Raw genomic sequence first — 14,868 nt, forward strand, 5'->3', positions numbered from 1 at the left:
CAACCACTCCTCCCTCCTTCGCTCCTTTTTTTTTTCCAACTTCTGTTTACTTTCCTCTTTATCCTTGTCTTCTCTAGTCCGCCAGGTGCTTCTTTTTGGTTGCAACTGGTTAACTGACAAATTCAAAGTGCCTGAAAATAACTCCAAATATGGCTTAGTAGTTATTATTTTAACTGCACAACATATAGTTGAGGTAGGCTAAAATAGCATTCATGGACCCTCAGGGACAAAAGCAAAGTCTTTATGGTGTGCTACAATGTGTTTGGAAGGTGTAGTTTTCCCACTCAAGTGTAACCGCTTAGGGAGTGTGTGACCACCAAGGTGTGACAATAAAACAGCACTTTAGGTGTGTGTGTGTGTGTCTGCATTTGTATTTATGTGCATGAAGTACTCATTTCAGGAACCCATAACCCTAACTCAATCTCTTTCACTTTCTTGTTCCCACTTAGACAACGCTGAGAATTACACACACAATTTGAAGCTGTAACTCCTTATTGTGGATCTCCTATTGTGGATTCATTACACATAGCTGAAAGCTGATCCCAGATTTGTAGCCGGGCTGTGGTGTAAACTTAGACTTCAACCCCCATCGTTCCATTCAGGTCCCCAAACTCATTTTCTTTTTCCCTTTAGAGAGAAAATCTACTATCTCAGCACATGCTGTATACACAAAGGGATAAATGCCTGCTGCTGATGTCCCAGCTTAACTTACAAACATGAGCAAATATGGAACACACCGGCACTATATATTTTAAGATAAGACCTTTGCCCGCATTGAAGACACATAAGGCCACGATCCTTTAAATAATTAACCTCCATTACTCTCTATTGTGCAGTCATAAAGGGATCAGTTAAAAGCGACTGAATAAAGAACGAAAGAAAAAAAGGCGATGACAGTTCAGGGATGATGAGGAAATTATTAACACAGTTCAAATCAACAACTAGTCAACATGGAGGACACTTTACAATACATCACAAAAAGCAAAGCGGAGTCAGGACCAGTTAAGTCCAATGATTTCTTCTTTTCAGGAAGAAAAACCGTGTTAGTACCATAACTCCCGAAGGAGATTGAAAAGTCAAAGGTCAGCATCCTGGTTCAACCCCCACCTCACTTCCATTTCATAAATATCCTCGTTTTCATTCCCTTAAAGCTGCAGAGAGAGAAACAACAGCAGTGACAGTAATCAATATGTTAAACCAGAAGGGGGTGTAGTGGACATTTAACAGCTTTGGGTTGGCTGCTTCTGGTCAGAAAAGAATATCAAGATTGGTCTTTGACAGCTTTTCCTTTGTTGCCTAATATCTACACAGATCAACTAATGAGTTATTAAAGGAAAAATAAGGAATTTTTGTGTGCATAATGTGTAAGTAAAATTACAAAATAAATATAAGTTTGAGTTATAGATGGAAATGTGCAGCACATGTGGGTTTCTCATCTGATCATGAGTGGTGCCTGTTTGGATCACAAATTTTGCCTTTAAGCATGAAGAAATTATCCATCAATCAAAAGAAGACAAAAATAAAATCAAGAACTTACCATGTAACATTAAAATAAACACATTAAAATAAAATATAATGGCACTGCAGAATTCCCAAAATATGTATGTTAAAAATATTAGAGGCATGTGGCAGTGGTTAGCAGTGAAATAATACAGACCCTAAACAAACTGCTGTTTAAACAGGCTCTGCAGGTCATGAAGACAGTTGAGACCTTCCTTTCAGATATGATAAGAAAGGAGACAACAAGCAAAGTAAACATAAGACCAGACAGTGATGGACTAAACTTAAGCTACCAGCATAATTTAAGGTAAATTACATGAAATCAGTTCATATTGAAGGGTTTTAGAAAATAAAGTGGATTCATACACCCCTACATCAAGTATCACAAAGTTAAACAGCAGATGCTCATGACAGTATGACGTGAAAGTAAAGAGAAACAAGTAAAACAGAAACTACAACTACAGATGACAACGTGGATACAGTGGATGAGACAGTGCTTTGAAATCACTGATTACGAAGATTAAACAGACCAAAAAAAAAAAACTAAATCCTGTAATTTCACTCAAAACGAAGGAAGATTTAGCTAAGCCAATCAAATGATATATCCTGCCAAATGCATGCGCACACACACGCTTCACATGCTGGTGACACGAGAACAACCTGGTTGCCAAGTAACCCAATCAGACATCAGAGACCTGACATCGATACACACTGACCAAACACTGTCACACAAAGGGTAAATATAGAAGATAAACAAGCCTACCTGAGTGCAACACATTAGACACACTGTGTGTGTACGCAAAGTACACAAGTACGCAAGAAAATAGCATTTAGTGCATCCACAATTGTCTTCTTTCCCCCCTAAAAACAAGACAAAAGCCTTGGCTGTGTCTCTCTGCCATTTCCAAATCCCAGTAAGTGTGGTTGTTTTTATAGTGTGTGTGTGTGTGTGTGTGTGTCTCAGCAGTAACACATTCACAGAGCCAGTTAAATACAGGGGTTCAACTACACCTCAGAGGAAGGCTTTTATTACCAGACAGCACCCCACATTTACTGTGACAGTTATATGGGAGTGTGTGTATGTGTGTTTTTGTCCAAAGGCCACATTAAAGGACAAATTTCAAGCCAAACCAGTTGACTGGGGACAGTTTGTCTTGCTCGGAGCACAAGTGGTTTCCTCAGTTTGGTTTCAATGCATTCTCATTCAAATCCATTTAACAGTTAAGAGTTTTAAAAAGTTGATGTATCAGCTTTGTTTAAATTAGGGTTTACCTCCAGGGAAATAGTGTAAGTCAAAGAAAGTATGTCTAGTGTGTGTGTGTGTGTGTGTGCTGTACCTTCTACATTAGGTGCTTGTAAGAGGTGTTGGAATGTTGCCAAAGGGGAAGGAGTAAGGAGGGCTTCTTGTCTTCACATTCTCAGATGCACAAATGCAAATAACGCAGTGTGTACAAGTAAATGCATTCATATTTATATATGTTTTCCACTGCCTTTGTGCAGAAAGTGCTTTTAATGTGGTGAAACTGTGCAACTTCAGAATTAAATCTCTGTATTTTTCTGGTGGCAAATACTCTCTACTGATACATTAAAGCAGGGGAGTTTTCATTAGTAAGATAATTTTGATTGTGCAGACCTGCACATTACTGTGAGCTGCCAACCAACAGCTTTCAAATACACTTTCCGGGAAGTTGGTGTGTCTTCACTAAACTTATAGTGATAGAAGTGGGAGTGGGATATTTCAAAGCTGATTTTCTAGTGAAGATTTAAAGGTTTTTACAGTGTTATAGAGTTGCTTTTTGATATCACAACAAACATAATGTCAACAAGACAAGTCCATTCCCAGATGATTGTAGGCAAGAGATCAATCAATATATTTTTTTTTTTTCCAGGCAGATACCCATACTGATTATCAGTAATCAAGCAGTTCGTTAATCAATAGTTGGAACTGATATATTTTGCCATAAAATCTGTCAAAATTTTGAATATCCAGTGATGAAATATACAGTAAATGAATTCAGTTCAGTCAAGTACTATACTTGAGTACAATTTTGAGGTGCTAGTTAGTTAAGCATTTCCATTTTCTGCTGCATCATACTTCCACTCCACTGTGTTTTAATGGTAACTTTGGTGACCACTTACACTGCAGATACAGATTAATACGAAATTTAAATCTACGATTATGTATTTATTTCTCATTGTTTTGATTCAGCAATCGAACTAAGAAATGGATTAGATGTAGTAACAAATCCTTAAACTGTATGCACTGTATCACTAACACTAAAGACAGTATTATCTGCTGTCACCTCCTGACTCCTGTTTGACGTGCAATGCTGCAAACTCTGACCCCTGACCTCTCTTTGAACCTGAGAGCTTAGCCTTCACCTCAGCTGGCAGCATGGCTGGCTGCCTCATTTATCTTGCTCCTCAGGTTAGACTTCTTTATTAAGCTGTTATCTTGTACAGATGCACAGTTTATGTATTCTTATCCCAACCTCCTCATCATTTATTTTATCACACTCAAGTTTTTGTTATGTTTGTTAAACATGAATAACTAGAGTTATACTGTCTACACTGTATTTTTTCACAACTTCTAAGCTGCTGTCAAAAATAGTCTAAAATCTCACATTTCTGAAACTGTCCTACAGTTGTCCTTCACTGGCAATTCTGCTTGCTTACATTAACAGGATTAATAAAGAGCACCAGTTCTGAGAAGTGAGCAAAAAGTAATATGATTGCATGAGGGACTGTAGGTGACCTCTTCAGACTCCCATGAGGCTTTGCAAAGAGGTGATATGTCATTCACACTGACAGAGACTCTGCTTTCTTTGTGGTACGTCAAGGAAACTGTATGATTTGTGTGCAGGATCACATTAATGTATTGTGCTTGCACATGTTGTGTGCTCTAATGTCCCAAAGGGGAAAATTTACCTGTATTCATATGCTGTGCTACGGTGCAAATATGTGTGATTTGTGTGTGTGTGCTTAGGACAACTCACTCTGTTAGCCATCTGAGCCCCACTAGGATCAATGGAGTCCATAGACAGACCTCATATGGTGGCTTGATGCACTTAAACTGCCACTAAGAATAATGGAAGGTAGGAAGGGCGGGATGAGGTTAACCTCAATCATTATTGTTGGGTGTCTCAGTACACAAGATGAACACACACACGCAAGATAACAGAGCTGTCCACACACACAGTTCATCAGCACCAATGAAAAAAGCATGCTCCTATATTACTCAACCTTGGTCAAATCACAGCTAGAGAAGAAAGAGATGGCAGACGATAAATGTGACTAATCCACATAACAGATAAGAAGGCTGTTATGTTTTTAATGTCACAGTCAGGTTAAGTGCAGCTTCAAACCTCCAGAGGGCAGGGCAGGATGGAGCAGGGCAGGGCAAGGCTGGCAGCCCAGCAGCAGCCCTCTGGTGGTGGTGGTCTGGATTACTGAAGACCCTCAATTCTCTCTGGAGCTTTGTAGTCTGTTGAACTATTGCATATATTCTTAAACTCAAGGAAAACTACTACCACAAGAAATGATCTGGTATTTATTTTTATTATGTTTATCTGCTCTAATATATGTTACGTCTCAGATCTCAGAAAATCAATTTCAAGAATTTCCCTCCAGGGATTAATAAAGGAATTCTGAATTCTGAGATCTCAGGTGATCAGTTGCTTAATCACCCCACAGAACATTGTTTGTCAGTTAGTGTGATAATCAAATAATTGTTTAATGTTATTTTTCGAAGGCCAAATATTCTCTGATTCCAGTTTCTCAAATGTGAGGATTTGCTGCTTTGCTTTATGTGTGATAATTAACTGAAAATTTTTGGTGTTTTGGTCTGAATCTAAAAAAAAAGAAAAGAAAAAACCTTGAAAAAAATAAATTAGAACCTGAAGATGCCACTTTGGACTAACAAACAACTCAATAAACCACAAGATTTTTCCATTTCTTCGAAACCAAAATCCCAATCTTTACCATTCCTTGTCCAAATTGTACTACAACTTTTTCAGCTCAGTTCTTACATAATATTTCAAATGTTATGCAGCTACTGTTTCACATGTTTAATAATCTGAAAATGCGACTGAATGCTATCAATACATATTAATTTTCTTCATAGTTGTTAAAACTTGCCTGGTTGAATTGTAATTACTATTTCCAACCACACGGGGACACCAACACACTGAAATTCCTCAGAGGAGTTAAGTCAGTGTACCCATGAGGTTAAATGAGCCAGAAAACTGCGCATCCCAGTCCTGCACACATCCTGTGTGTGCATGCCTAACACTTAACCATCAGACTACAGTCAATAAACAACACTATCTCATAGCCTGAAGGGAATAAAGTATATTTGTGTGTTTATGGGCATGTGTGCAAAGATAACAATCTTTTGTCAGGGATAACACTGCTATTTCAAACATTCAAGGCCTAGATTTGGCCTCTGTGGGGCAACCCTTCAAGAACACACACACACACACACACACACACACACACACACACACACACATACAGAGGGTCCTATGTGGAGTTGTTCGTCAGCAAACTAAGACGGTCCGCACCCCTGGAGTTAACCCTTGTCAATTCACTCTGGTCTGAAGACAAATCCCCTCATTCCTCAGGCCACGTGCTCCATTAGGCCAACATCTATTATTCCAGCAGAAAGCACTGCATGTATGTGTGTGTGTGTTGCTTAATTCTATTATTCTCTGGTAAAAGCTACCGGCTTAACTGAGAGCACCATTCTCACACACCCCTCCTGTGTGTATGCAATTAAGACTCTGTGTGTGTGACATTTGTTCGGTGCACATATATGGCCTTTGCAACATTTGTGCACCAAACCACAGAATTCTAGATTTATTTCTTCTGCAAACACACACCCGCACACACACACTTTATGAGCAGATGCACCAAATGTCAAGACTAAGAACAAGGAGATACGGACAGGGTGTGGGTTTGAGTCACATCTGTTAAAAGAGCCGAGTCCAGCATGGGGACTGGAGCGTACACTTTTTTCCAGCATGTGTATGATCATATGTAGTATTCACAAGACTTCCTGTGTTCGCACTGTAGATTTATGAAGTGAGAAGCCTTTTCTCTCTTAGTCAGTGTGACCGAAGGAGAAAGACACAGAAGGAAAGGGGAAGAGAGCAATGAGGTGATACTGTAGCATGCAAAGAATAAAAGTTTGACAAAGGCGTGGCACTAAAGCTTACAAGACAAATGAACTCCGGTAATCTGAGCAGGGCATTCACACATTCAAACACACACACACAGAAAACACACGCCCAACGGGCCTCAGTCCAGTGGTTGAAGGGGAGAAAGGGTGCGGTCGACTCTGCATTCCTAATCAGTCATGCCTGAGTGGAGGATCTTTTCCAGCAGACCTGAGGCCAGATGTGGTTTGCATATGCATTGAAGTTTTCACACAGACTATGGATGTCATAAAATTATGTACAGATGGTGAATTTCAGTGTGTATAAGAGAGGGACTGTGGATGATGTCTGAATATTTGCAAATTAAGAGAGAAGTAAGGGTTACATAGCTACTTCAATTAAACATTGTTCTTTCTTTTGTTCTGGCTATACAGCTTCATATTGCATGATATGTCTTGAGGGAAATGATTTTCTCAGGCACATTACTAACTCTGAAACAAGCCAAGTATTTCACCCAAAGCAAACAAACAAAAACTACACATCACTACGCATACACTGTAACACTAGTGTACATACTAGCATCCACAAAGAGAACTCAAAATCGAAAAGTTATTCAGGGTGGTTAATCTAGATTTTAAACATTCAGTGTCTTAGTCTGTGATGAGCTTTGAGAGTCTTGTTTGACAGAAAAGTGCCCCCCCCCCCAGCGCCTTTCTGAAGAGCCGGGCAGCATGTTTGTCATTGCAACAGTGTTTAAACTGGGCTTACGTAATTCTGACATGTAGCTGAACCTGTTTTTAAAACTCAGGTAGAACTGTATTCAAGAAGTCAAGAAAGTGACTGCGCTCATGAGTGTTGTTTTCCATTCCAATCCTAAGCGGTGACGACAGTTTGACGAACAGCTGTCTGTGAAGAAGCACCAGCCGGGATGGAACATTGTGCCGTTTTACTGCACGAGCTCATCCACGAATACAAACTCAAATACTGCCATTGTGAACACACGGGCATGACCACACACATTTACAAACTAATACACACAAACAGACCAAAAACTCGTCACTTGAGTTTTAACAGGACTCTGCTCTGAACACAAGCCTTCACCTCCTGCTGATACTTCATGTAGCCACAGGGGTGTTCATGTCTTTCCAGCTTATATGAGTGCAAGTGTGGTGGTGGTGTGTGTTGTTCTGCATGTAGGTAAACTGGATGTTGCATCACATCCATGAGCAGTGTTGTGAAAACAGTGAGCTCCATGCTGACAAAACACATGTGTGTATATTCATCAGCAAACTCCCATAGTGATTATTTAGCACAAACAGTGTTGAAGAAAACTTCTCAAGTGCTCTTCTTCTCTTGTTGTGTCTAACTATACAGTTTGTGACTAGTATTGCAACTGGACTAAATAGCTTATGGCATGTGCATGTAGGCATAAGAGATGTTTATATTCCAGATTTTGATATGTGCTTTTCCATGTCATTTATGTATTTCAAGTTTCTAATTGTTTCATAACCACTGAGGCCATGCTGTTTTAGATAAGGGACAATGCCATTTGTCAACTGTTATTAGCTAGGCCATAAATCAAGTTACTCAAGATACTGATCATATGATTTTAATTCAATAAACAATAAGAAGAGAGCCCACGGAAAAAAAGACACACTTATAACACTGCTTATAGCAGCTGGGAATTTGCAGCAACTTTGTTAAGGAAACATTAAAACATTTACAGGATAACTTATAGAATAAAGCCCTGCTTTTTTGTTTTAAACTATAATGAAGTGCAATCACCTTTTTGAAAAAACAAACAACTACTGTAGGCCATGTTTTCTTGTGGTTTCAGAATCAGTCAGACAGAAGCGAAGACAAACTTCAGCTCATGCGCTAACAGCTAATCTGGCAGCCCACCAGCAGTCCAATCTGGCAACATGCCCACTAAATCCCAATGGGACCTATGTACTACAGGTGCCACACTCCACTAGTGAAGCCACTATTCTTTGTGTGACACTGCGTGTCTGACAGAAAGTGTGAGGCAAGACCAAAGTGAGGAAAACATACACAAATAAAGAAAAAAAACATCTACACAGGAATATATAAAAAAAGATGAAAGCAAAGGTGTTAATAAGCATGTGCAAGTTTACAGCTTGCTAAGAGGTGAGAGTATTATACACCATGTGTTTACATATATAAAGGCTTTTAACAAGCACACATGTGAGAGGAAAACTCCAATAAAATCCAGGATGTGTGAAATACCAGTAGCAGCAGCCTGGCAGTACAATGGAGTGTGTGTGTGTGGCCCATCATGCCAGTTAGTGTGTGCCTGCGTGTGATTTGAGAGAGAGAGAGAGAGAGAGAGAGAGAGAGAGAGCCAAAGAGAGAGAGAGAGAAAGTGATTGAGACACAAGATAAAAGGCAAAACGACAGCCAGAGTGAGAGACAGAGTAAATTATGCTGATTGAGCAGAAGGCAGGCCGACCGTTACTGTGACAATGGGGGCCGACTTCGGATCTGGCATTTTGCCCTCTACAGCTGTGAGCTGTCTGACACACAGACACACAGACACACACAGACACACACACACACACACACACACACACACACACACACACACACACACACACACACACACACACACACACACACACACACCCCATACAAAATTGTTCGTTATTCTGAGCTCATCCCTCTTATGCTGGCTCATAGCACTACATCAACCAAGCACAAGCCTCCTTTAAATGCTGGACTGAGACCAGCTTAAATTTACCAACACACACACACACACAGTTTCTTGTCTGCAACCTTTTTCCTCCCCTTCTGGCTTACTTTCCTTATTCCTGATCCAAGAACAGCTCCCAAAGCAAGTCAACCCTTTAGCGAGGGATTTAAGAGCAGAATCCAGATCAGCAGTTGCTGGCCGGACCAGCTGGCAGTGCTGCCTTCCAGCCGTTACACACTGGGGTTTCAAGGCGCATTACAGACAAACCATGGGTGTAATGGTAGACAAGCACAAACTCACACAATAGATCAACTCAAAATAGAGCGTCTGAGTGGAACACGCCCACAAAGGGTAATATAAATAAAGAAGGAGTTTATATTTGCTGTGCACATATTCAAACACACACACACCAATCAGAAATAGAGTTCCCCAAAGATATTCCTCCCACGAGCTGTCAAAAGTTGGAGAGCGGAGTTCCATCTGGCCACCCTCCCTCTTTCCTTCTCCCCATCTGTCTTTCTCCATCTCTCCACATCCCTTTGTCTCGTCTATCGCTGTCTCAGGCTCATCTTCCCTCCCCTACTTCCTTCATCTTTGTTTGCTGCATCTCAAATCTCACTGTTGCAACCCAGAAATCAGTTTCAACGTTTTTCTCTGACTTTTCCCCTTTTTCTGGACCTCTCTCCTCCTCATCTAATCTCTCAAACACAGCCTGTCTTTGTGTTTCTGCGCTGAGGGGGTGAAACACAAACTCTCAGCCTACCTCGGACTCAAAGCCAAAGGCCACTGGTCATGGCTACCCACCCACGGCGCACCACTCAGTCGGGGCTTTCCCGCTCTGTGTATGTGTGTATGAATATATCTGGTCTTCATGCCTGTCTGGCTGCATGCATGTGTCTGTGAGGCTGCTCACAGGTGTGTCTATGTCTGTGTACAGGCGTCCATGTGTCTGGGTGTGCATTTCACACTGTGATCTCTGTATATGTGTTTGCATGCACTTGTCCTTGCACGTACAGTTTGTGCTTGTTCTAGCGTGTGTGTCCATCTGTGCACACTTTAAATCCAGTTAAATGACCACCTCCCGTAGAAGGCAGACAACAAAGGTCTACCATACGAATCTACACTGATCTGTGAACTCAGACTCTGGTGCTCAAACTTCACACCTTATACCTATCATAACAGCACACATATTCATTTACAATTCAAAGAAAAATATTGTTTTCCCAACAAAAGAAAATGAAAACATGAAACGCAATCCCATCCAAAAGAGGTACTGTGTATTTTTCACTGTATCTCAAGTTCCACTAGTCCCTCCTCCTCCTGGGCCTCTCACTGTGTTTAAAGGCTTCTTAGGTGCTCGGGTAGAAATCCTCCTTTATACATCTCCGATTCCAACTCTCCACTACACGTCCCATAATGCAATACAATTGTATCTTTTGTCTTTTCGCCTTGTAAATCCCACATCTTTTAAACCACAGAAGAGCCACAGAAACCATGCATTTTGTTTTTGTCATGTCATAAAAATGGAGTGGTCTTTAAGGATGCATGAGAACGTGATTTGAATAAAACCCATTATCAAGGCACATGAAATTTTATACTGCAATATTAGAATAATTAAGTTAATTTTTTTTTTAGGAAAACCAAGCAAAGAACTCAATGAGGATCCTTCATATACAGCACATCACACTGATGCAACAGCAGTTACCAGTATGTTGGAGAACATGTAACTGCCCAAACCTTTATAAACTGTGTTGTAAATGCTTAACAGATTAAGCATGATGGCGGTAGTTGAGATTTCACCAGTATAATCTCATGAAAAATCCACCACTCTAAGGTTATAGTTCAGGCTCCCTGAAAGCCAGGGAAAACCCTTCACTATTAAGCCCTGGCTACATGTGACACACTTGTGACTGCCAACAACAACTCAGAGAGGAGCAGAAAGGAAAGACACTGAAGAATGAATGTGTCTCCTGCCAACACCTGGAAATAACAGCATACAAACCAAAATCCCACAAAGCTGCTGATAAAAACGTGAAGACCGTAAATGGCTAAGAAGAAGAAGGTAGTGTTTATATGATTTTTGGTAAATCACTGAGTGTTTCTTTCCAACAAAACTCTTTCATTATTGTGAGTGAGAGAACTGATGTTTTAACGATTCCTGAATAATACAGCATCCAGTAGCCTCCACAGTCTCCAGACCCTTAATAAAAGTCCAGCCATAAAGCCAGAAGACCATACTCTAACACTGACTCACACAAGCAGGCGGCAGGTACAGCCTCAGTTCAGTCAAAAGTGTAAACATAGTTATTTGTGGGTGTCTTTCTAGGGTCAATCTCTCCAACTCCCACTCGTCTAGACAACACAGTCATGACATCACCAAAGCATCAGTCCATAGCTGCAAATTTACCCTATTGTGACTGTTACGAAGAAACCGCCATTGCCTCAGTGTCAAATAATTGCACTGATTAATTACTTTGTCACTGACCCTTTGATGAAACTGAAGTCATTCACATAATAGCTTTAAGGACAGACAAACTAGTGTTTAAGGCTTTGAAAACCTTTATTTCTTTTCTTTTTTTTCCATCCTGACAGTTGAGTTTGTTGATGTTGCCAGGGTGTCAATCAAAATATGATGAAACCAAAACAGCACTGTCCTCGTGGTGCAGATTAGCTCAAATTCCAAACTTCTGAAAAAGATTTTTTGTTTTTGTATTTACTTTTATTACTTATTTTTATGACTGAATTATTGTAAAACATTCTGAAACAAGTTTCAGCACAAATATCAACCCATGAAAACACGGAAATGGTGCAGATTAGAATGCACATAGAAAGAGTCACAGAAATTATAAATTTTAGCTCTAAGCGCCAAATGTAAAAAAATCATAACTGAAAAAGTATTTCGAGGTCCCACGAAATTAATAAAAGTCTTTGCACGAATTTTTTTCAGTAAAATCCATGACATAATGTGGGAGGTTCTGGGTGAGTCCATCCTTTAAATTTAATTCTTGCTCATTTAATCATATATATTTATTTATTTCTACAGAGACATTCTTATGGGCCTCTAAATCTATTGGTTTATATTTTGTGGTGTGATGACCACAAAGCTTTCACTGTCAAACACTTTATAGTCATACAAGAAAGGAAAGCAAAAGAGAGAGAGAGAACAGAGTTTATCTAATTCTTGCTCAAAGGCTCATATAATGGATTGAAAATTGGGGAGTTAATAACCAGCAGAGACACAAATGAGTCTGAATGTAGCTGCCAGCACTAAACATGCAGGAACACACACACAGACACACACAGACCTAACCTCATTTCAGAGGAAGAAAGCCCAGGACAGCCTGTACAGTCTTTCACATACAGCTGAATAAACACATCCTAATCTGCACACAGAGATACACAACAGATGTAAATCTGTGACAGAATATCAGCCTTCTCCACTGGAAAACAAGGAGGAGAAATATTTGTCGCCCCACTGGCTTGCTAATAGAAGAAATAAACACTGTCAAGTCCAGTTAAACTGAACTGTTTTATGTTTTTTTTAAATTCAACATTATTTCTTATTGACCAAGTTTACAGGCATCTTCCAAAACTCAGCCAAGCCAAACTGAACTGTGATGACTTACCAGAATTTTGAAACATTAATCAGCTCATCTTTAAACAGCTGAAAACTAATTCAGTCTCAACCCACTGCCAAAATAGAGCAACAACATGCCGTAAACAAAATACTTTTCTTGCCTAAGGACCTAAAATGGTCTACATTATCATATGTCTACAGTTGTTGTTTTCATGGCTAATAAAACAGCTGGTCAAGGGACACCAATGACCATTCATCCTATACAGAACAAATTCAAATAGACTGCCCGAAAAGACTGCCTTTTACTGCAACAAACTATGTGGAGATGAATGCACTCAATACCTTTCTGACCTTTTGTGCACTTCCCAAATCCTTAAAAGACCCAGAAGTGGAGGTTCCCCTTCCTTACAAAAACATTTTTTTCCTGTTGGAATAATAAAAATGGCTTGTAAATCTTGGTGTCTAAGTGGTCAGCAGGACTGGTTGGACAAGTCGGATGTAGCTACAGGCTGCCTGCAGGCAGGAGAGAAAGGGGACTAGTGTGAAGAGCAGTGATATGGGTCACAGGGGTGTTGGAGTGGGTCAGCCTTTACAGTGAGAAAACACTTTAGGGCTGAGCTAAAGAAACTGGAGTCTCTGTGGGTGGTTACCAAAGGCACTCACACATACACGGGTGTGTATGACTGTGGATTTGTGCATGCGTGTGTGTGTGTGTGTGTGTGTGTGTGTGTGTGAGTGAGAGAGAGAGAGAGAGTTATACAAAGACAAGGAGACAAAAACAGAATGGCGCCTGTGGGCTCTGCATGGTATAGCATTGACAAAACACTGAGGTTAATGATCTCACACGTACGCCAGGCATTCTTGCACTTTCTCACATCAGGATGACAACCCTTGGGATATTTCCACTACCTGAGAAACACTCAAGATGTACTTACACCAAATACACAACACAGTTGTCCTCAATTGACCACATTCATAAGGTACGCTACCCAGCTCTCCCAGGTACCATCATAAAGCAAATCTATAAATCACAGACTATGAAAATAATAAACTGTGTAAAGTAGGGATATCAGGAGCAGAATCAGAATCTCTTTATTTATCCTGAGGGGAAATTCTACAATATCAAGAAAGAGGTGGTAATGAAAGAGTGGTGACTACATCTGGACCTTGAGAAAAAAACTGAACCATGTTGTAAATAAGCAGAAAAACAGTTTGTTAAAGGCTGAGTGTGTGTGTGAGTGTGTCAAATACAAGCACTTACCTGTTGAGATGGGCAGGCAGTGTCATAAAGCAGTTGGAGCACAAAGCAGTCATGTAGAGGTCAGGTCCCAGGACAAAACCATGCAAAGAGAAGAGCAGAGCGAACATCAAAGTGCATTAGTTTCATTTGGCAAATGTTTGTCTGAGGTAATTCGGAAACAGTTTGTCCAATATGTAGTCCATCAATCGAGCCCAGACATCATCTGAAGATAACATCATGATCTAAATAGTTGCCTCACTTACTGAACAATTTGGAGAACACATGTTTAAGTATATACACAAAAGTATTGGGACAGCTGCATTCTAAATTGCATTCTAAATACACAGACAGCTTTGCAGCTATAACACTCTTCCACTCTTCTAGGAAGGCTTTCCACAAGATTCTGGAGTGTTTCTGTGGGAATTTGTGACCATTCATAGTGTGGTCAGGCACCGACACTGGACGAGAGGGCCTGGCTCGCAATCTCCATTCCAGTTCATCCCAAAGGTGTCTGATGGACTTAGGGGAGGTCAGGACTCTGTGTGGGCCAGTCAAGTTCTTCCACACCAAACTCATGCAAGCATGTGTTTATGGAGCTTTGCTCTGTACACTGGGGCACAGTCATGCTGGAACAGAAAAGTGCCTTCCCCAAATTGTTGCCACAAAGTTGGAAGCATAGCATTGT

The 14,868-nt window shown here is 40.3% G+C and overlaps 1 protein-coding gene across 3 annotated transcripts in view; it reads right to left on the reverse strand.

Moving 5' to 3' along the window:
• nhsl1b (NHS-like 1b) overlaps positions 1–14,868 on the reverse strand; it is a 98,069-nt gene that overhangs the window by 58,791 nt on the left and 24,410 nt on the right. The gene's annotated exons all lie outside the window — the stretch shown is intronic.

This window comes from Scatophagus argus, chromosome 19, assembly GCF_020382885.2.
Source record: "Scatophagus argus isolate fScaArg1 chromosome 19, fScaArg1.pri, whole genome shotgun sequence".
NCBI lineage: Eukaryota > Metazoa > Chordata > Actinopteri > Scatophagidae > Scatophagus > Scatophagus argus.